The sequence below is a fragment of the Aedes albopictus genome, chromosome 2 (assembly GCF_035046485.1).
Source record: "Aedes albopictus strain Foshan chromosome 2, AalbF5, whole genome shotgun sequence".
Lineage (NCBI taxonomy): Eukaryota > Metazoa > Arthropoda > Insecta > Diptera > Culicidae > Aedes > Aedes albopictus.
In genome coordinates this window covers 139,001,626-139,025,879 of record NC_085137.1, presented here as the reverse complement: position 1 = coordinate 139,025,879, position 24,254 = coordinate 139,001,626, and the positions used below count along the sequence as shown (strand labels likewise).

The 24,254-nt window shown below is 39.9% G+C and overlaps 1 protein-coding gene and 1 long non-coding RNA gene across 2 annotated transcripts in view; both read left to right on the top strand.

Moving 5' to 3' along the window:
- LOC115253744 (lipopolysaccharide-induced tumor necrosis factor-alpha factor homolog) overlaps positions 1 to 24,254 on the top strand; it is a 329,801-nt gene that overhangs the window by 139,504 nt on the left and 166,043 nt on the right. The gene's annotated exons all lie outside the window — the stretch shown is intronic.
- Positions 4,789 to 7,282, top strand: LOC115253441 (uncharacterized). The gene is made up of 2 exons (XR_009997503.1): positions 4,789 to 6,304; positions 6,371 to 7,282. It is a non-coding gene; the product is annotated as an uncharacterized LOC115253441 (long non-coding RNA).

The window sequence follows — 24,254 nt, the reverse complement described above, 5'->3', positions numbered from 1 at the left end:
AATTTCAATTTTTTCAATTCAATTCAATTTATTTTTCTGTAGTTAATAACACTATTTTAAAGAAAGAACTTAACATTAACAATTCAGAGATTTGGATAACCTTACAACTGAGAACAATTCAATTTCATTAATAGAGACGTATGTACAACATTTAGAAATTGCTAGCTACGAGTAGCTTTTATAGGGACACTAGCTGTCCCGGCAAACGTCGTACTGCCTACTGTGTTTTTTGACGTGCAGCTCCATAGGGACGTTCCCCGCAAGGTCATTTGTATGGGAGCCCCCCGTTCCAGGGACCGGAGAGGTCTCACACCAAGCTAAGAACCTTCCCCGGTCCCAAAAATACCCACAAACAAAATTTCACACCGATCGGTTCAGTAGTTTCCGAATCCATAGCGGTCAGACAGACAGACAGACAGACAGACAGACAGACAGACAGACAGAAATTCATTTTTATATATATAGATAGATAGATATATATAGATATATATAGATTTTCAGGACAAACAAAACAGGTGGAATGTTTAACGCTTGGTTGAATGTTATAACTAGACTTATGGACCCCATTTACATATTATTTGTTTGTTACGCTTCATACATTTTTTTAAATTTCTAAAATTGCCAAATTTTGCGTTACGTAATATTTGAACGAACCTTTTGTAGTAAAAAAATGAAAGGGTGTTAAGGGCACAGTAAAAAAAATGGTATTTGGCAAAGTTAACATTCAGTACTTTTTTACAGCAGAACTATTCAATCTTTTATTTATGTTTCTTCTTGTCATAACATCCCTACTGGAACACAGCCTTCTCCTAGCTTAGCAAAATTGTGGTCTACAGAAGACAGTTGACACTGGTTAGCGCAGTTCAAATCATAACATCTATCTTTAGCTGTCAACGAATGAAAATGAACCAACATCTGATTGACAAGTATAGACACTCATACTGTCCGAATTAGCTACGTTTCCGCTGCCTTTTCACTTTAATTTCCAGAGCCTTATCTTTAAAAAATCTCTAGAGAAATCTTTGAAGAAATGTTCGGGGAATTTTTTAGAGAAACTTCTCGAGGATATACGGAACGTAACTGTTGTGGTAGGTGTGATGGGAGTTCTTCAGCAATGACCAATAAGACCAAATTAGGTGTGATCAGCTTAAAGCTAGGAAAAATTTTTATTTAGGATTAAGTAATAACTAATTTTAGAATTACTCACAATTCAATCTCCGCTCGTATTAACCTTACATTACACACAACTGGTTTTAAAGATTCAATGTTAAGCCTGTAATATTTCACAACATTTTAATTGCGTTTTCTATAATTCAATAATATAATTCACCTTTCGGACTTAAAACAAATTAATCGAATTAGCAAATATCGAGAAAAAGATAAACAATTTTGGTAGTCTACGATATCGGTTTCACCATCTATTCCAATACGCTATCGTTTGTGGACTATTATATTTTGCTCGTCATCGGGTTTGACGGCTCACCGTAGTTTGACGATCCATGTTCGACTGACAGTGGTTCACGGTCTCGCTCTTTGTGGCTCACGATGGAAGAGCCTAAAACGAGGGGCTGTTGCGGTGAACAGTCACCCTCAAGACATTCCCGAAGGGATCCCGTAAGTAGTTTCTGCAAAAACCTTTACAGGAGCTCCGGATAAATTCCTTAAGGAATTTCTGAAAGAATCCTTACTGCAATCTCCGTAAATATCTCTAGAGGCATTGCTTTAGCATTTGCTGAAAAATCATTGAAAGAATCCCTATTGCAATTGTTCCGTCGGAGGAACAGACACACAGGACCGGTAGCTCGATGGGAAGGAGGGACACTTAGCCTTTGGAAAGGCTGTGGCTTCCACTGGGGAGGAAAAGGCGGTTTCACACTAAAACTACTTAACTATATTTCTCTTGATACGTGTGTTCAGATCGGGGGTTGAATAAAGACTATTTTTCTTCTCTGCGCATGCAATCTTCCAAGGATAGAAGGCAGGTAGAAAAGACTGCCTGCGCAGCGCTGTGGGGATAATGGAATCTTCCATGCACATAATGATGGTGCGATGGTTCGGGCGTCGTCGGTGGCTGGTACATAAGGACACGCAACACATGCATGGTCGGTCGGTCGATCCTTGCTCGTTCACGTTGTCTCTCGGTCGGTTGGAGAGGCAAACAAACGATGTGGTGTGTGTGTGAGGGTAAATTGGGTGATTGTTAGTTGGGATTGGAGCCGTAAAATACTCGCGGCGACTCGAGGTTAGTTGTACGGGGAAAGGGGGTCAAATCAGGATTGATCTTCGCGTTGGGAGCGAACAGCAATCTTTGAAGAAATCTCCTTGAGAAATGCATGGAGGAATTTCTGAAAAAAAAAATACTGGAGCAGTTAAAAAAAAGCAATAGCAGAAATGAATTGTTAAATTCTAGCATGAATTCCAGAAGAGTTTCTAACGAAATTTTCTAAAGGAATTTCAGCAGCAATACCAAGGGATTTTCGTAAAGAAATACCAAGAGGTAACCCTGGAAAAATCTGAAGCGGGACCCCCGGGAAATCCATAGAGGATGCCCAATTGGGAAATCTAACAGAGGAATCATAGTGATGATTGTATGAGTAATTACTGAAGGCATTAATAGAGGAACATTTTACGAAATTCTTAGAAGGATCCCTGAAGGAATCCTAAGAGGAATTCATAAAAAAAATCCCTAGGAAAATCGCTAGATTTATTCATCAGTAGGTTGGCTCCAGGGGCACGTTCTCTTCTATTTGGGTAATTTGGGCCTTCCGTAAATTTATTCATGGACTAAAGCACGCAGTAATTCATATAGGAATTATTGCAGAAGTATCTATAGAATTCTCATAATACATCACTAGAGGAGTTCCTGTAGAAATTACTGGATAAAGTCCTACAGAAATACCAGCAAAAATTTCTGAAAACTTCGGAAAACTCAACAGGATTTCGTCAACCTGGGGGTATCATAGGAAGAGTGCATGAACAATTCTTAGTGAAATGTCTGAAATGGTTCTTATAGAAATTTCCAGAAAATTTCTTGGAGGAACTCCAGCAGAAGTTCCAGGACTATCCAAACAGATATGTATGGAGAAATGCCAGCAGGATGCCTTGAAAGAATCGCTAGGAAAATCCCTGGATAAATCCACGTAGCAACTGTAGGAGGAGTTATTGGAGAAATCCTTGGAGAAACCCCTGAATACATACATCGCTGTAGGAGTTCATGTAGAAAATTTTTGAGAAAAAATGCTGTCAGAATATCAGCAAAACTTTTGGAGGAATCCTAGCAGGAGTTCCAGAACAAGTCTCAAGGGGGGAAATCACAGGAGGAATGCCTGAGAAAATCTTTAAGAGACACACTTTAATCAATCATTATAAAATTCCCAGAAGAATTCCCTTAAAAATTTCCGAAGGAATTCTTGGGGAAATACCAGCAAAAATTCTTACAAGAAACAACGCAAAAGTTCTTGAAGAAATCGCAGCAAGAATTTTTGGGGGAATCCCTTAAGGGTTTCTAATGAATACAATTCTCACAGAAATTTTTTAAGCAATCCAAGCAGGAAATCTACAATACAAATCTCATAATAAATCTAGACAAACATGTAAAAGAGGGCGGAACAACCATTGCATGTCTCAACTTCCTCCACCCCGTCTAGGCGTATTTCAATTTATTTATGCAAACTTATCCCGTTCTCAGATAGAATTGAGTCTGATCTATCTGTTACTGGTCAGAGATTACATGAAAAATGGGCCATGTGCTCAGAAGGAAGGGAGAAGCAAAAATTCGAAATGGTTGTTGCGCCCTTTTCAAATGTTAGCCTATCTGGATTAATTCAAACAAGTAAACCTAGAGGAATCCCAGAGATGCCGGAAAGAAGTAAATAGATTGACTTGTAATCACAACAACAGGTAGCGTTAATTGTTTGTTCTGTTCCAGAGGAAATTAAAAAGAATAGTCTTTAAGCCCATATAGCCGATGTGGTAAGCGCACGTGCAATCAACAAAACCATGCTGAGGGTGATGAGTTTGATTCCCGGCTACCTTGTGTATAAAATATCTTCATGACTACCACACGATATATGTGCAAATGCAAAATAAACATTAGCTGTTGGGGATCTCAGTTAAAAATTGTAAAAGTTCTCATAAAATACTGAGCTGAGGAGCAGGCTGTGTCCCAGTTGGAACGTTACGCCAAGAAGAGAGAGAGCTGGAATCTTTTAGCAATTTAAAACAATATTGGTTTAAAACATTGGCGAGAGTTGGGTGCTAAAATTGCCTCAATGTGTTAGTTTTCAAAAAAAAAAAAAATCTAGTCGTTTTCAAAAGTTACACGAGTTTTGTTCATTGCATAATTTTTCTATGACGTCTAAAGACATCAACTGCATTAATAATGATTATAAAATGGAAATTCTGAATGAAATGCAAATTTATTTTTTTCTTCAAAAAAGGCTGACAAAATCGGGTCAAAAAGCTGACAAAATCGGGGGTAGACAAAATCGCGTCCCCACTGTATTGCCATTTAGAAATGAAGGTAAATGTTACTTAAGTTAAATAACTGGCATAGCGAGTGTACATATTACACTCGTACTGAAGGCATCCGTAGAGGAATTTCTTCAAACGTTCCTTGGAATGATTCCTTGAAGAATCTTCGGCGGAATTCCTATTGAAGTTTCTTAAAAAATCCCCGTCAGGATTCCAGATGAAATTCCTGAATGTACGTAATAATTGCCAAAAAGAAAGTTTTGGGAGAATGTTTGGAGGTATCTCAGCAGAAATGGGTTTTTAAATTCTAGGAGTTTGAAAAGATATCAAAAGAGTAATTCCTTAAGCAATAGCAAAAGATATTCCAGTTACTCATGGATTTTCAATTAAATGTTATATGGAACTGATTATATCATTGATTCTTCCCGAGTTTTCTTGAAAGATATCTCCCGAGATTCCTGGCACGCAGAAAAAAATATTTTAAACTCAAAAATAAAGTGCTTTGAATCAAAGAAAATAAACCATTGATCCACGGCTTAATATCATTTTGCTTTGAATCAAATACATTTGGTATTAGTTTCAAAGTATTATTTTCATTGCTTTAATAATCGAGCCTCCGCGGCACTGATTGTAGTTTCAAATACCTACTTGTTGACTTTGATTTTATCACATCATTGCTTTGAATGTAAGTAATTTTGCAATTTCAAAGGCTATATTTTTTTGAAATAAATATTCATGGACTTAGATTCAAAAACAAAATATTTTTGTTTGAAAGTGAAAGCGAAATAAAAAAAGGCGAGTGAGAATCGAACACGGGTACTGCTATTATATGCTGTACTGATAGCGAGTTATCTTTCACGACCAGATCTGATCTTGAAAATCTGAGGGTAAAACTGAATTACCTTGCTCATATTGGCATTATGCATTCTCCAAAATTGAAAACAAAGAAATATTTTTATTGATTCAACAAACCTCGCGACTTAGTAACAAAGCCTCTTTAATTTTGGTTCTAATATGTGTTATTTTTCTGCGTGTGGAACTTCTTTCGAAGTTTTTCAGGGATTATTTTACCAAATCATCGTCTGAGATTTCTCCACATTTTTCTAACTTTATTCCTAATTATTATGGGAGTTTTCCCAAGCAACTGCATTCTTTCAGAAAATTGACGCAGAATTCCTGTTAGGTTTACTCCATGTAGGGGGAAGTGGATTCTACAATGGAGGAAGGGAATGTAATAATCAAGAAAGAAAAAAAAAATGTTACGTAATTAATAATTTCTTCCTTACGAAGAGATCCTATGGATCAAGCAGGATTCGGATCCACATACTCTCGGCATGATCCTATTGATTAAATCAAAATAAAAAACCGGCCTCAAAAATAGCGAACCTAAATCCTAATCCGAAATGAAGGTTTCAGCGAAAAAATTGCTGAAATTTAGCAAAATTGTTCAGTGCATTTGCTAATGATCGGCTACATTTTGCTGAAATTCAAATTCGTCCTTCCTTGTTTCGACCTTTTGTGTTTCCCCATTATTCGACATCCTCCATACCAAATGTTACCGAATGAAATTGCTCATTGTTAAATTTCAATATTCCATTCAACCAAGACATGTGCATTCAATCAAACGTTCGTTACGCCCGAATGTGAAAGAATCGTTAGAATAATCGCAATATCCCTTCCAGGAGCAAATCACCCGCGTTCTGCTGGAACGACTGATTGTGAACCGTCCGCATCCGTGGGGACTGCTGATTACATTCATCGAGCTGATCAAAAATCCATCGTACAAGTTCTGGGACCATGACTTTGTGCACTGTGCACCAGAAATTGAGAAGTATGTTCTTTTCATCCCCTCCTCTGTGCCAAACAAATAAGTAAATGTTCTATTTTTCTTTTGCAGACTATTCGAATCGGTGGCCAACTCGTGCATGGTGGTCAAATCCAAAAGCCAACCGCAGATGCCGAACGTCGAGTCGGAAATTGCCGAGTGCAACTAGATCGAATGTCGGTTGATCGAAACGCTGACATAACACCGTACCACGTAGCGCCTAGTGTTTTAAGTGTAAGCGAAAAGAACCAGTACACTTTTGTTAAGGGTATGAAAACTACATTATAGCAATGGACACGAGGGAGGGAAAATAACATTTTTAACAGTGTGATGGGATGGTGTTGACGCCTACCGTTACTGCTGTGTGTGGAACACGAACCACTCGTTTTTTTTTGGTTTTGTTTTAGACTATCTCATACAGACTGGAGCCATGGCATTAGAAAGTGTATTTTTTATGAATTTAAAGGTGGAAACATTTTGGGATTATGCCTATCAGTTTGTTTTAGTTGCAAAGAATACCATCTTTTTGTAAATAGCATCATGGATTTTTAACAATATTTATATCATGTTCATAGCCACACTAGCCTATTTGCGGTAAAATATAATGTCTGTCTCCTGAGCTAACAAGTCTAGAACTGTACAACCGATGGTCCAAAAACAAGCGAAAAGACTCGTGAATGTCGTCTGCGTGGTCAGTGTTCAATGTGTGTATGTATGTCCTTTTCATCTAGCGATTTTGGTCGAAGACAATGCGGCGTTAATGCGATGGTGAAATTGAAATGCACATGGCGCTAGAATTTACAGAAGTCCAGGCTGTATACAGTACATGCAACTAGATGATGCGGAATTATATATTAGAATAACTGTAATTGTGTCTTAGAAGTTAAGCGTTGATAGGTGTGCGTTGTTAGCAATTAATCACATTATGATAAACTATATATTGAACGATTCATATAAATATATTTAAACGTAAATAATGTAGGAGCTCCTATTCGTTCATTTGTCTACCGATGTGTTGAAGAATTCCATTCCATAAGGCTTGCTATTGATTCCTATTACAACGGATGTCAACAACAAGTCAACATCGTAAGGGATGAGAGGATCCGCTGAATGATATCAACGAAATGACTGGTGCAATAGAGAGTATCCAACGAGAAACGAGAAGGATGTGGCGATGAGTCGAATCTAGTGACTAGTAGCCTGCTCAACAGATAGCGTAACACAGTGTGGCAAAAGCGGAAGGGCAATAAATCCACCGTATCAAGAAAAGGCAACACGAATAGAGTGTGATGTCTGAAACGTTGGATCGGAACGATATGCGGAGGTTTTATGCTGTGCTACAGACAAATCAATGGTGAAAACCAGCTGGAAGGAGCACTTCAACTTCGACTTGTTTATTGGTAAGCAGGGTTGTGCAGTTTCAGGAGGGTCAATGTCGAATGACACTCGCCCTAACCATCACTTCATACGACAAACGCAGTCCATCAAAACATAATCGATTCACGCAAAAGCCACTCAAGCCAACCCTCGTTCAAAGCAGAGTCAACCACATCCAACAGCAGCGATCGTCTCTTGTTTTGGCTTTGGTCGAAAAATGTCGATTCTAGCGTTACGTAATAAATGGATGCTGCCTTATAGGGATATCGCAAAAGGGTGTCGGAAGACGTCTTTGGTGAGGGTATTCAAGTGAGGATTCCCTCACCGCTGAAGCGACTTTAAAGGTCAAAACCAGGATGATATCACGGACGTGGAAGATATCCCGGCAGGGACACATGGTCTTGGTTAAGCACATGAAGAAGATATAGTTACAGGAGGTAACACTGCCCCTATTCGCATAGCAGTCCCAGTTTTGCTAGATTTCCTATTCAGATGGCACTGTTGTGCGAATGGAGGAAGTACAGGAGCGTAGGGACACCAGGCCAAAGAAACGTAGAGTGGTAGGTGCTGTAACCAGTCAATGGTGTCTGTCTGTCCGAGATTTGTGCCATTGCTCCACATCACTATCTAACTGAAAGCCAAATTGAGCAGACTATGTAGAACTATGTTAATTGGAGATCCAAAAATACCAGAGAAAAGTTTAAAGTGAGAGACAGCAGAGGAAGCTTACCAACGTATAATATTCAGGTAACATACCCTCGGCCAGAAACCCAATCGTCTCCATCACAAATGCGCCACGTTTCCAAATTGCCCGTAGTTTTCTTGATGTAGTTCTTGGAGTCCTTGGAATACACCCGAAAGCCCTTGCGTGGTCCTACTGGCTCCCAGCCAGGCCCAGTTCTCGACCACGACAACCGAGACTGCCAATCGTAGGGCGGAAACCCTACGAACAAAGAGCTGTGTGTCCCAGTTTCACGACACGACGACACCTGGTATTTGCGAGCGCCGCCTTTTTGTCCGGAGCTTCCTGGCATCGTCAAGCCACGACCGCGAACGCTCGGCATTTATGCTAACGAAAGGAGAAAGTGAAGCGGACGTAGCGTCGCCGGACGAGAGGAGCGAGTCAGCGATGACAAAGGAAGGTGGAGGAGTGGTTTAGAGTCAGTCTAGTTAGAGTCTGGCGGACTGTCACTTTCGATCGGAGCCAATCGAGCATGACGTCACGGTGTAGCATTTATCGGTGAGGACACCATGACGTCATGCTCGATTGGCTCCGGTCGAAAGTGACAGTCCGCCAGACTCTAATTATAGGGACTCTAGAGTGGTTGAGGAACGGAGGAGGAATTCCGCCGAAAGATAAAGATAGAAAGTTGAGGTATGATAGGTAGTATTGTGCGTTTAGCACTAAATTGATTTCCGAAAAAACTTCATTGACTTCCGCTGCCTTTCCTATGCATTAAACGTAACGTCGGAAGTAGTGCGCTGTACAGTAAATCTGGTTTTCTATACAGCGCACTACTTCCGACGTAATGTTTAACGCATAGGAAAGGCAGCGGAAGTCAATGAAGTTTTTTCGGAAATCAATTTAGTGCTAAACGCACAATAATAAAGGAACCTGTGTTCACAAAGTTTGAATAAAGTGGGGAGAAGTGTTCGCAATTCGGTACTCAAGTGTTTTGGTCGCGACTGGTCATGTGCATATGCCGATCCTGAGGTAGTGAAGAAGGGGGTCGCATAGATACCGGATAGGCGATGCGCGAGAATGGTGATGTGATGCGCTCGTCATCAAGACTGAAGAGTCTAAGTACTCGGAAGTCTTGAAGGCGATGTGGAGCGACATCAAGCTCGTGGATCTGAGAGCCAACGTGCGCAATATTAGACGTTTTTGAACTTAAAAAGCCCTGACAGGAGCAAGCTGTGTGTAGGCGATGTGAATGTGAAGGCCATAAGGCACATAGCTGCACGAATCATCTCAAGTGTTTGTTTTGTTCCGGGAATTCCAACAAGCACCCAACGGGGCCGGGAGGCCGGCCTTCAGAAGAACCACAGCTGTCAAGTTACAGTGCAAGTACCGCAACTGAATCTGAACCACTGTGACGCAATCCAACAACTGATGTGTCAGCGGACCCATACCGAGTACCCTCGGCAACTGGGTCGCAGATGGGTCCGAAATAATGACAGCGATATGGACTACGGATGTATACCCCGTGTAGGAGTTAATGTCTACTTCTTACAAGGGCTTTGTGGTCGTCAAACTGAACGGGGTCTTCTTCTGTAGCTGTTATGCGCCTCCTCGGTGGTCGATAGAGCAGTTCACGCAGATGTTGAAGTTATGACGGCAGAGCTGACATGGCGAAGTCTGGTGCTAATAGAGGGTTACTTCAATGCCTGGGCCGTGGAATGGGGAAGCCGTTTCACAAATCGGCGAGTCAAATCCTGCAAAAGACGTTGGCCATTCTCGATATCGATCTGGCTAATGTTGGTACTAAAGTACATTTAACATTTTATTGTTCTAGCCTAACAAGTAGTTAGGGTAGATGATGTCATGTCTACACTCTCCGGTACTACACGGAAAGATCGATGTACACAGAGCAAGGAGTAACTTTCACGCAGCGATCTAAAAGACAAAAGATTTCATGCAAACTTGTGTGAAAATTCACGCAAATTTGTGTAACACCGGATCAGCACACTTTTTGTGCTGATCCAGTCGTACGCAAATATGAGTGAAAAATCCTTTGTCTTTTCGCAAGTTACTCATTCGCTGTGTACTTTCGTTTTAGGGTGTAGTCCTCAGAGATGCTGAATCGTCGATGCAGAGGCTCCCGGGATGTTGAGATCTGCTTTGCAGAAATGTCTGGACGAAGGAATCTTCCCAGTGATATGCAAGCGACAGAGCCTGGTTCTATTACCAAAGGCGAGGAAACCTCCCGGTACCCCGTGGTTGTATATTTCAATTTACCGATGTAGTTCTTCAGGTCATTGTCTTGTTTGATGTTTTCAGGTAATAACTGTGGAAGTGTTAATAGAGCATCAGTAGGTCGGCTCCAGAGACACGTTCTCCTCCATTTGGGAATTTCGTGCCGTCAAATAGAACAAGCTGAGAGGCATGTTTTGTTGCAGTGCGAAAACCAGCCTGGTATTCGCCGACGGAGGACTTCTCAAGTGGTCTCAGTCTATTGAGTACGACACGCGACAGTTGGGCTCATTTTGCGAATGGAGTGATATGTGACACAAGTCGTAGTCGAATATCAAAGGGACAAATCTTGTTTCGAATGAAGTGACTCTCCACTTGAGTTACACAGGGAATCATGTCATTCGAATCGAGATTCGTCACTTCGATATTTAACCCCGACTTTGTGTCACATGACTCCATCCGCAGAATGAGCTCAAGTATCTTTTGAAGGTAATCTGTAAATGGCATATGATTGTAGATTAGGGCACGTTTTTTGTTATTGATTGTTTCTTCCACCTGTTTTCTCTGTCAGCAAATTTTCTTCCGGGTCATTGCACACGACAGGCACTGGCACAGTCTTGTGCCGCGCTCCATTAACAGTTGCATAAAATGTCCGCATATCGTTTCTATCCATGCTTCCATGTACTTCGGATATCGCCCTTTCTTAGTGCTGTTGTTTCTTACTGCGGTGAATTCGTTTATCTTTTGCTCTTGCCACTTTCTACTGCAATATCTAAGAAAACAAAAAAAAAAACAAAAAATCATTCGAATCATTGCGTTTAGCGAACTTTCACGATTTTTCGACAACTGCTCTCCTCTGGTAAGTTTTTTTTGTGTGAGAACCCAAATATTTTTGTATAGCGCGTAAGATTTCTCAAACCACCCTCTCCCCCTCTTTCCTTATATCGCCTTACTTACCCGTAGGCGATGAAATAGTCAGTTGCATCATAATTAAATTGAGATAGATTTGACGGGATAATTTTATTGCTTGTTTTACTAACATTTCATTTGATTTGATTTGAATTGAAGAACTGGCTTCCCATGAATGAAGAAAAATATTATAGAAAAGTGTTTAAGTAAAATGTAGTTGAATCTTATTATTTTTGTTATTTACGTAAATCTATGTATATGTTCATCAATGAAAGTCAACTATGTAAATATAATTACAATATAGTAAACCTAGCCCAATGAAAGACAGCTTTTGATTGCGACGAGCAACAAAATCCACCACTTGAAACGGATGGCTAGGGGGCGGGACAGGAAGGCAGGCTCCAGTAAAAATCGATACCGTCCAAAAATAGGCCGCTAATATGTAAGTGCCCATCAGCAGGGTGTTTGGCTGTTGTGTACTGCCATGGAAACATGGAAAAGTATTCTTTTTTCCTATGATAAAAGCTCACAGGAGCGGAAAAGAGGTTCTGATTGACACTGTTCCAATTCGAAGTACCTAGATTCTAGGTACGCGGGACAAAGGAAAAACAGCTTTTTCGTTTTTTCCTCAATTGATGGAGATGTTTGGAATTCGTTGGAAATAATCTTGAATAATTGAACAGAAAATAATGAATCTGAATAAAGTGATTTGATTTGAACACACGCAATGAGCGTTTAAGGATAACCCAACTAACATTTATTGTGAATGTAAACGTCAACAAAGCGTCCTCAATACGGCTTGATGCTGAGTTACTGTGTTGTATATATGGACGGAAGCTTCTATGCAAGCCCTATACCAATGAATCTGGCGAACCTTATCCACTTGTACATGCTGTGCGAGCAGCTTCTATGCCACCAAGTCATAGCTCTTTCTCGACTCCAATGTAACCACTAACTGAATAACATCTTGAGAAGGCGCTTTTTCAGCCTTTTCACAGTTGTTAAATAATAGTTATACGGCATCCCCAAATTAATCGATTAAATATAATTAGGTTATGGATACCGTGACGCAATACATGTGGAACTGGAATTATCACTTTTAAAATTGAATAATTAAAGTACTTGCCGCTACTTGGAATCGAACTCCCGATCTCCGTATCCACTGGTCCCGATGATGTCCTCGCTGCCACACTGCTATACTGCCTATGATCGCATAATTGTCCCATATGAATAGGAAACCCAGCAAAGATGGGACTGATATGCGATCATGGGCAGTATATATAAATAACATAGAAAATAGTCCGTTTTGTTTTACTCCAGACAAGGCTTCATAATTGTGCCACAAGAAACCTTACACAACTTCATCTTGCTGCGAAAGCTTGTGAAATATCAAACGCAATAATGTTTACATTGAACAAGCTGTGTGGTTGCGCCAACAGATTCTTCTTCGCAGCTTCTAGCTGAAAGAGTGTTCTTTAAACGGCTACGAAGCGCTGCTGTTTTGTGTTTTGGCAACATTGCAAAACGTACTGTATAAAAGCAGCTGTTGTAGTGGCTGGGACTCTTACTCGATTTGCACATCTTCCGGCAAATCTTCCGGCATTGAATTAAAGTGCAATAAAAGCAACCGAAATAATTTCACAGCACAGACATGGATAGCTGTAAAGAATTTGTGTAGTAGCTATATATCCCGCTTAAAGTTTGTTTTGACAATAATGTTTATATCCGACAAGCCGTGTTGGTAAACCAACAGTTTCTTTATTACAGCTTCTAGCCGTAATGAAATCGCATAACGGCCTTTAAAGCGCTGCTGGTTTGAGGATTTGTCAGTATAATGAATTGTACTGTATAGTAGCAGCTGTTTTGTTAGTGGGGACTCCTATTCGATGTGTTCAAGTTTTCAGATCTTCCAGGAAATGTCCCGGAGTTGGAATAGAGTGGAGTAAAGGCAGTCCCAGTGACAAGCAATGGATTTCTGAAAACCGTGTTTAGTAGCTGTATGGTGCTTGTTTTGCAGTCGTGTATTAGTTTATGATTTATATTTGACTAGCTTTCCTTTTATTCAGCGTTGACTGCTTTTACTCGATGGTTACACAACAGAAAGCAAATGACTGAAGCTTATAGCGCTGAAAATGTTAGTTGGGGTGGTGCAGCGTTTCTTACTCAGCCGCTGGATGCCAGAGCAGACGCTGTTTGAGCCGCACCTCCTTGGTGAACAGACGCTCGGATCGTACCTTCTCAATCTAGCTGAAGCCAGAAGGACAACAGTGCCCAGGCTGCACCACAAGCTAAGCACACAACCCTTAGCTGGTCTTTGTCATCGCTTGACCCTGCAAAACGATGAGTCGATAAGGAGAGCGTCCAACATCGCTCTGGTCCTCACAAGTTCCTACTTCATGCTTCCAGTAGAGAGACCTCATACGTATCCAAACGAAACAAATTTAATCAGCATAACAATTGGTAGGCAGTAGAGCTGCAGCACTTTATTTTCCTCGAAGAAATCAAACGTGAGTTGCATGACGCGCAATTAACTATCGTTGTTGAATATTGTAGAACGCAGTATCTGGCGGCGTCGCCAACATTTATTCGCACAAACTTAAGACGCAGTTTATGGACTGCCATGCGTCGTCATCATCATCGGTGTTTCTCGGTCTCTATCGCATAAACAAAGTTGCATACTCTCTGGCGCAGACATAGACCTTCTTAGCAAGTGGTAAGATTGTTGGAACGCAATAACATCTTCCCCTTCTATGGCATAGCACTGAATGTAAATGGCACCAAGTGAAATAATCCCTAATCGAGTGCATTCTCCCAAATAAAGCACTTTCCACTTAGTGTTTCATAATTTGACAAATGTGTGTCACTGAGGCCTTTTCCCCGCGTACACACCCCATCGTCGTCTTTGTTCTTCGATTTCCAGGCGTTCTTGGGTAGCAGTGCTTCTAACTACATGTGCATCGAATTTTCCCCCTCGAACTTTTCCCTTGTTCTGGGTTTTGCGTCTATTATTCACTCCGATGGCTTATGCTTTGTCGTTGTCGTCGTCATCGATGGGACAGGTCCCATTCACATTGGCAAGCTATGGAGAGGCCTCTAGTACACTGAACCCAAACTTCATCCCGCAAGCGTCTGAAAACTGATACGGTCGCGCCCCTTAACGATAACCAGTCGAAAATCGGATGACGATCAGACGGTGTAGTTGAACGCAGGATGATGATCAAGCGTATATTTGTCATCCGATTTCAGTAAGACTTCAGCATTAAATTGCAACTGAAGATCTTATTGGACTTGTATGTATTTTTTTCGTGAATGAAATGAATTGATATTGGATTATGATTGTACTTAATATGGCTTTGGATACGAAAAAAAAAATTGGGAGCATGATTTGATAAAAATGAAAGCTTTTTGCTGGATCATATTTAAACTTTATTTATTTTCTGGCAAAAAGATAAGCACTGATAAAGAAATAAATTATTTATATACAAATTGACCTTCGCACACATTTTATGAAGATCTGTTGGGTTCCACGGCCGATGGCGAACGATTTTCCGATGATGCAAATGGATGGAAGTAACGATGGCCCATCGTCTTCTTCATCGGTCCAACGCGTTGTTTGAACATCAAATGGCCCCTGAAATGTGTATAAGTTACCATATTTAGGCACAAGAACTACTTTTCTGTTGATGAAATTTAATTTCTTACCTTTACCACAGCCTCATGTACCGGAACAGTTTCGAAAACTTTGGTTGACAGAATTGAGCTACTTTAATTACCAACACGGCACCAACAATGGCTACCGGTCGATGCAAAAAGAATCAGCCCATCGCTCAGGCTCCATGTCAGAGCGTTTCAGCATAAGACGGACTCCAGTGGAAAGCCCATACAACGATGGTATGATACGCGTTATGGGGCACGCGCGAGTCGAACATCATCCAGTTTGTGGATGATTCTCTTCCGATTGCTCGTCATTCAATTTTCGAATGATGGTTCATGCAGTTAGGATCGTGATAGTAAGACAGTGAATGATTGTTGGTTCATTTAAAAAAGCCGTGATTTTTCATTCGGTTGCGGTAATCATTCAAAATAGGGCGGATCCTGTTTCATGTGAGTGGGAATGATATTTCATACGTTTTAAGGCGGATATTTTCGTTCAGTGTACGCCGCTGCTATACATATCAATCCAATCCACACACATGCCTAGTTTTCCCATTGACCTAGATATGGCGAATCGAAAGAAACATGTTCAAGGGAAATGTGAACAACGGCGGTGGCGCTGGCAAGGCAGCAACAGCATAGGAAGCGCATCGGATTTGAAATTGTAGAAGGAGATTTCCGAGAATGGAAATAGTGCGATATATAATTCAATTCTGCTTGTTGTTGATTACTTTTTTTTTTTCATTACTAGTTGGCCCGAAAATTTTCTTTTGTCGTTCTTTGACGCTCCAAGTTTAAGTTTCTGTTCAAAATGTATGAAAAAATATTATTCCTCTTTATGATTTTACCTCGTGAATCATTCTTGGCTTAAAACTAACAGAATAAACTTAAGACGATCCAAATCAGACATTCCTTTCATAACTCGTCCCACGTATGTCACTGCAGTTTGATCTTGAAGTCTACGCATGTAACGGTAACTTCTTTCATTATAAAAAGCTACGGTATCTAATCTATCATATCCAGTAAGCCTTCTGAAAATTACAGTTTTTGTTTTTATCAACTGAGGTTCATAACAAGAAGCCTATAATATCCCAAAAATATATAACAACGTTTATTGTTCCTCTAACTACTTTGGTAAGTACAGTGGCTTATGTAACACTACTTAACGTAGTGGCAAAAACTATTATCACAAGTGTAGACCTGAAGCTATGGTCTCCGGAGTAGTGTTGTTGATCAGGAATATCTCAAAACTATCCTAAAATTACTTATGATATGCCAGGAGGATTACATATTACAGTTTAAAGTTCATTGTGAGAATAACTACTGTTACTATAAGAAGCTAAACTTCAGGATAGTTTGGACGACCCTCAATATCCCAAAGGTTCATAATATTATATAGTAGACTTCAGATTGGTTCAGTCACCGCGATTGATTATGAAACGTTACTCAGTATGTCAGATATAGCTGATGTTATGAGAGCAGACCTGAAGTTCTGAACTCAAAGATATTTTGGTTAACCTGGAACATTCCCATAGTGTCTCTAAATGACATTTGTGATTTCAAGAGCTTTACGGATCTTGGCAGATTATGCTATGCTATTAATAATGATGAAAACACAAAAAGTTTTTTTTTTGTAGATTTGAAGGACTTCATTATAGAACAGTTCGGACGACCCTGAATGTCTCAAAGGTTTGTTATAAACAAAGTAGACTTCAGGTTGCTCCAGTAACTGCGGTTGATTATGCAGCGTTACTCAGTATATTAGATATGTATACTGTTACGCGTGTAGACTTGAAGTCCTGAACTCCAAGGTAGTTTGGCTGACCTGCAATATCCCTGTAGTGTCTCTAAATGACATTTGAGATTTCAGGAGCTTTGTGGATTCTAGCAGATTATGCAATACTATAATTTATGGCGAAAACAAAGTATTTCTTGTAGATTTGAAGGACTTTGTTATAAAACAGTTTGGACGAACCTGAATGTCCCAAAGGTTTATAATAAAAAAAGATTGGTCCAGTAACCACGGATAAATAGTAGTTTGGCTGACCTCGAATATCCCTGTAGTGTCTCTAAATGACATTTGAGATTTTAAGAGCTTCGCGGATCCCAGCAGATTATGCAATACGATTATTTATTGCGAAACCACATAAAGTTTTGCTTGTCCATTTGAAGGACTTCATTATAGAACTGTTGGACGACCTTGAATGTCCTAAAGGTTCATAATAAGCTAGTAGACTTCAGGCTGCTTCAGTAACTGCGGTTAATTATGCAACGTTTCTCAGTAAACGTTTTTTTTCAGGATAGAGCCAACACGTTTCAGAAATTCTTCCAGATATCATTCAAAAATGCCTAAGAACAGAGGTTTTTTATATAAGTTTTAACGAGTTTTTTTTTTTTGGAAATTCACACCTGATCTTCGTTCTTATTTCAGACAGAAGCTTCATCCAGGGTTTCCCGCAAATTTCACGGAGCATTTGACCAAGAATGCCTGTTAAGATTTCTCCAGGAGATCGAGAATTCATCCAGGAATTTCTTCAAGAAATTCTCGGAATATCCCCCATTCCCCATCCCCCCCCGCCCCAAGTGATCCACGCAAATTCATTCAATGTGTTCTTCGGATTTCTTCCAAGAGTTCCTCGGGAACACATCCAGTAGTTTCTTGAGAACTCCTCCAGGAGTTCCTTGGGAATTTCTCCAGGAGTTTCTAAGAAATTCTCGAAGAAGAATTTTCGAAAATTCATCCAGGAGATTCGCGGGAAATCCTCCAGGAGTTTATCAGAAGCGCATCTAGATGTTCCCTATAAATACCCCCAGGAAATTCTCAGGAATTTTCGAGAAACTCCTTAAGTAATTTCACCGTGGAACCTGGAGGAATTTCTGAGGAGCTTTTGGAAACAATCTTGAGAAACTCATGAAGGAAGCTTCGTGAAATTCTTGGGTGAATTTCCGAGAAAATCCCGGAGGTATTCATAGGAAACATCTGGATGAATTACTAGGGAAAGTTCCCAAAGGACTCCTAGAGGAATTCTCCATGGAAGCATTCCCGATAAACTGCTTGAGCAATTCTCGAGGAACTCCTGTAGGAATTCCAAAGGGGCTCCTGGAGGAATTCCCGAGAAACACCTGAAGGAATTTTGAAGAAACTCTTGGAGGAATTTCAGAGGAGCTCTTGGAGGAACTCCAAAGGATCTCCAGGAGGAATATCCGAGAAACTCCTGGAAATAATCCCGAGGAACTACTAGTGGAATTTACTGCAAGGATACCTGTAGGAATTCCCGAGCAAATCCTGAAGAAATTGCCGAGGAAATCCTGGAGGAATTCCTGAGGAACTTCAAGATGCACTTTATTCTTCTCCTGTAGGAATTCATAAAGAACTCCTGGAGAATTCCCGAGAAACTGCTTAAAAAACTCTCGAAGAACTCCTGGAGAAATTCCAGAAGGACTCTTGGAGGAATTCCTGAGGAACATCTAGCTAGGCGAATTTTGGGAAACTCTTGGAGGATTTTTCGAGGTCCTAATGGAGAATTCACGAGGAACTCCATGAGGACTTTTCGAGGTGCTCTTGGAGGAATTCCTGTGGAACACCTGGAAGAATTCCCGAGGAACTCCTGAAGGAATTTCCGTAGGATTCCTGGCGGAATTTCCAAGAAACTTCTGCAGTAATTTCCGGGGAACTCCTGAAGGAATCACAATGAAACTATTGGAAAACATCCCGAGGAGCTACTAATGGAATTCACGAAGGAGGAATTCCCGAGGAACTCCTGAAGGCAATTTCGGTAAAATCCTGAAGGAATTCTCCGAGAACTCCTAGAGGAATTTCCGAGCAACTCCTGAGCAACTCATGAGGATGTCCAGGAGCAACTCCCGAGGAAATCCAGGAAGAATTCCCGAGAAACTCTTGTTTGAATTTCCGAGAAACTCCTCAAGGAAACTTCGGGGAACTCCTGGAAGAATTCGCGAGGAAATCTTAAAGAAATTTCCGTGCAACTCTTGGAGGAATTTTCGGGGAACTCTTGGAGGAATTTCCGGGGAACTTCTGGAGGAATTGCCGAGAAATTACAAGTGGAATTAACGAAGAATTCCTGGAGGAATTCCCGAGGAACTTCTGTAGGAGTTTCGAAAATACACTTGGAAGAATTTACATGGCACTCCAATAGAAATTCCTATAGAAATTCTCGTGTAACTCCTGGAGGAATTCCCGTGAAACTTCTGGTGGAATTTCCGTGGAACTCCTGGAGGAAATCTCGACGAACTTCCGTATGAATTTCCGGAACTCCTGGAAGAATTTTCGAGGAATTTCATTAACATTATGGAGGAACTTCTGGCGGAATTCTCGAGGCACTTTTGAGGAATTCCTGGGGAATTTTTGTTGAACTCATGGAAATATACCCGAGGAACTTCTTTAGGAATTTTCTGGAAAACCTTGGAAAAATCCCAAGAAAAACCTGGAAAGAATCATACAATTGCTGAAGGAGATCTTAGTGAACTCCTGAGCGAAAATTTAGTGGAAATGCTAGAGGGAACTTTCGGATAATTGATGCAGTCATTTTGAGGGAAATCATGGAGAAATTTCAAGGAAAATCCTGGAGGGATTCTACCACAAATGCTGCAGGAGTTCTAAGAGAGTTTCTAATGGAATTCTCGTAGTATTCATGGGGAATCCATGGAGAAATATTCGGATTCCTGAAGGAATTCTCGAGGACTCCTGGAGAAATTTTCCTGAAACTTGAACTCTTGAGGGATTCCCTGGGAACTCCAAGAAAGAAAAAAAACTCGGGGACATCTGGAAAAATTACCTGGAAACTCCTGAAGCAATTCCCGGGGAACTCCTTAAGGAGTGTTGAAGAGTTCCTAGACTAATTCTTGGGAGACTCAAGGAGAACTTCCCAATGAACTTAAGAAATTCTCGGGAAGCTCCGCTGTAGAATTCTGGAGAATTCTCCGAGTAATTCTAGAAGTATCCCCGGGGAACTTTTGGGAATTCTCGAAGATCTGAATAAAATTTTAGAATCAATTCTCAGGTGTTTCCCGGAAGGAATTCAAGGAGGAAACCCTGACAGAGTTCCTGGAGAAATACCATAAAGAACTCTTTGAAGAACCTCGTCAAGAACTCTTGTAAAAATAACTTAAGAGGGAACTTCTGGAAGAATTCGAAAAACCAATCCACGAGGATTCACAAAAATCCTGGAGGAATCCTAGAAGAAACTACTGAAGGACTTCCAGACTCCTGGAGGAATAACAAAAGAAAGTCCTGGATAACAATCCCACAAGCAATTTCTGTTGGAATCACAAAAGAAACTTCTGGTGGAAGCCCAACAGGAATGAAAACAGTACTATAGTGTGTTTACCAGTATCAAGGATCCATGTAATTTTCATAGAAATCATTACAGAAATTCCCACGAATGCAATCAGGTTTTAACTCGGAAGGCCGTCAGAGTTTTTTTTTTGTAATTTTCAATATTCTTTTGAGTTTTGTATCTGCGATTCAGACTATTTCCGATATCAGTTACTTGAGAAATCTGATATGATTTTTCCTGTAAGCTTTGATTTGTTCCGTAATTTCATTGAAACCTGTAAGTTTACGCGCAATGTTATTGTTTTTATTTTGTGTTTGTCCACATAAACGTCAAGCTATATCATATCAGAGTAGTGTGAACACCTTTCTTGATATATGATATCATCACGCTACACTACTTGATATATAGACCGCAGTGAGAACGTGGCATAAATTTTTACTTTTAACTTATTTTTTCCTGAAGCTTCAACTCCATAGTGTGAAAATATTTGAAAATATCACCTCGCATCCGTGCTGTCACCACCATCGAGGTAAGTCACCATGAATAAGTCTTTTAGCTTCTCAGTACACATTGGTATACGAAAAAGGCCAAAATTTCATGATTATAGGCATCATATTGTTATCCTTTTCCACTCGGGCTATGTTCACCTTATAAATCCTATCGTATGAAATCCGTTCTATACTTAGCTGGATATGTGGCTTCCAATTTTTATCTTGTTTCCAAAAGAACATAGGTACATACCTAAGGCATAGAAAAACATACATAACCACTTGGACCAAATTATGATTAATTTAATCGTCATGAAAATATAATCGCTTAATACTTATCACATTGTGTTTCGCAAGCTGTTAAGTAGAGAGCATTTGAGCTGTTAAAAAAAAGAACGATGGGAAGTGAGTACGAGTAGAGTCAAACGTCCGTTTGTCTGTGGCTGTGGCATGGGGTGAGATGAATTGCGCACACCAAACGTGATTGTTTGTGGAGTTGTTTTTGTTTATCCCTCCGGTTCTTGTTCTTTTTCTTATTGCTCCAGCAATCAATTTAATTCCATTCGCGATCGCGGGAGAAGATTTGTTGGTTTTGGTTTCGTAGTGTTTGCATTGCGGAATGTTAGAACCCGTTGCGATAAAGAGGTAAATGTAAATAGGTTATTTATGTACGTATTGTGGTAATGATAACACATTATTGGCTGTGTCGTGTTATCGAATTTGTATTACCTTTTTCGTTATGTATAAAAATTCGTATTTTGCAATCTAATTGAACCAGTTGTGCAACATTTTAAAGCATATGGGTAACTCTCGCTGAGACCGGCTCACTATTTACACCTTGTTTTCAAAAATGTTTAAGGTGGCGATTTTCTGAAAGTCCTTGCTAAAAAAAGTAAGGAAAATGCATTTGGTTACTCAAATTGATGGACGTTAAATAGTACCACAACAATTTTTGCAGACCCCTCGATTTTGGTCATTTAAACCGTTATGACTCGAAACGAATTGTTGTTGAAAAGAGGAAAGATAGAGCTATTATTTACAATAATGAAAAGTTGGGTCAACCACATTGATTTTGGTCACCATCTTGGATTTTTTTTTGCATCAATTGAAAACTGAAACATTTATACATAACATATCAAAAAATTAGAGATGTCTTTTTTTTTCCTTTCAAAAGTTATCTGCAGTTATGAAAAATATCCGAACTTCTATAGCCTTGTAGCTATTGAGTTTGCTGTTCGTATCGAGTATCAATGAATTAACTACATCGGCTGTTTTCCTACTCTCCGTATCGACCAATGTGGCGCTAGCTTCTATGCGCGAAAAATCGCTAAAAGTAAATCGCAAAAATATTGTATGGCGAATAGCAACTAAAGGCAAATTTATCGAAGTGGAATACATTATTTGAAAAAAATATTTGGTAGTGGTTGTGCACAATGGTGACTACTATTAAGCCTACCAAATATTTTTTCAGTAACAGCTTTCTATTTCTAGTAATTCAAGTTTAGATGCTTTTCACCATACAAAATAAAATGGATTTACTCCTGCTGATCAACTGCGGGTGTGCGTCAAGCGGGTAGTCCATTATTGGACTTTAATATTTAGGCAAGTAGGTATGTTTTACGACTTTTATAGAACCTGCCCTTAGGGAGTGCATTTCATCCCAACTTCCCATACACGTTCCATTTCGTTTGCACTCGTACTTATTTTGCGCTTATGGTGCTCTACCTATTATTCGTGCTTCTCAAGGCTGCTTCCTACACAGCAATCCGCAAAGATATTCAAACATGTTGTACCTACATATGTCGATATGGTTAAGGCGTTCGTTCCAACTAAGATCTATGTTTTCACGCCACTCGAGAGTATGCAAACAATGCTCCTGGAGTGTTACGGGTAAACAAATCGTAAATTAATCTTCGTAGGTTTTCCTATACCTGTAGTGTAGGGTCGCATTTGTTTCGCAACAGCTTCCTTTGTTAGAGGAGAACTATTTGCATCTACCTATTGTAGGGGAACGGAACCTATCTTCAGCATAGTGTCTCCATTTTAATCCTATCGAAAACAAAGCTAATACCTAAGTGTTATTTCTATTGTTTTTTTTTAATTTTTGTATTTTTTGTTTTTGTTTGAAAATGTTAAAAGTTCACTATTGCAAAGTGATCGTTTTAGTTAAAACACTATCATGAAAAAAAAAATAAAGTCCGTATTTTAAGGCATGGTCCCCCATGGAGCCTAAGGATCTCAAAAGTTATATGGGATGGGGACACGAAAATCATGAAATTTTGTCATCTAAAAAATGCCCTATTCTACTAAAATCGATGATTTTAGAATTCTGAAGGGCTAAAAATGTGCTCGAAATTGCAATAACTCTTTTTGTTTTTGAGATATCGGACAAAATGTTGTAGATAGTTGGCTGGGAGGTTTCCTTTGGGATCTCAAAAAAAGGTAAAAATGTTCATTTATCGTTAGTTTTTCGTTGATAACTCAGACACGAAAAGAGAGATCGAAATACCGAGCACATTTTTGGCCCTTGAGGGTTCTAATACCATTGTGACCACGTTTTCCGCGTCGATTTATTCGTGCCGAGTTCCATAATTGCGATTTCTTTTTCGAACATTTACGATAATGTATTTTTGTTCATCACACCTTCAACTTATATTACGCGTTGCGAACATTCGCGGATAATAAATATGTACAACGGTTTTATTATCCGCAATCTTATTAACACGGGAACGCGGAAAAAAATACTAGAACATAGATGAAACTCAAAAGCAACGATTCTAGTTGTTAGTTGTCCAGTTTTCTCGTAAAGCTACGGCGCGGGTTTCGCTTTTACAGCATTGGCAGTAACACTAAACGGACTTGCATACAGTTTATTTTCTGACTGAGAAACGATAAGCTTAAAACGTGCGTTATTACGAGTTGATCCGACATAAGCGTGGTTTAAAAATTATTCATACCCGGTATATAATTAAATTTAATACACAAACATACAATAAAATTATTGTATTCTTCCGACAGCCGGCTGGCGGAAGACTAAATCATATCAAGGGTTGCATAGCTCACATCACTTACCAATGTGAATCCAGATCTATGTAACTTTCTATCCCTTCCCTTCCCACTAACAAACTTCCTTCCTGTGACAACCGTGGGGATGCGGAGGTACACACGGTCTCTAGTAGCAACGGATGTCACACCAACATTCCTTCCCTTCCCCGATGACCGTAAGGACGTGGCCGGCGCCGGTACTGACAATTTAAAGTTTTTAACCTTCAAAATTGCACATTGTGGATGGAAAGCTACACCCAGGCCCCATCCAT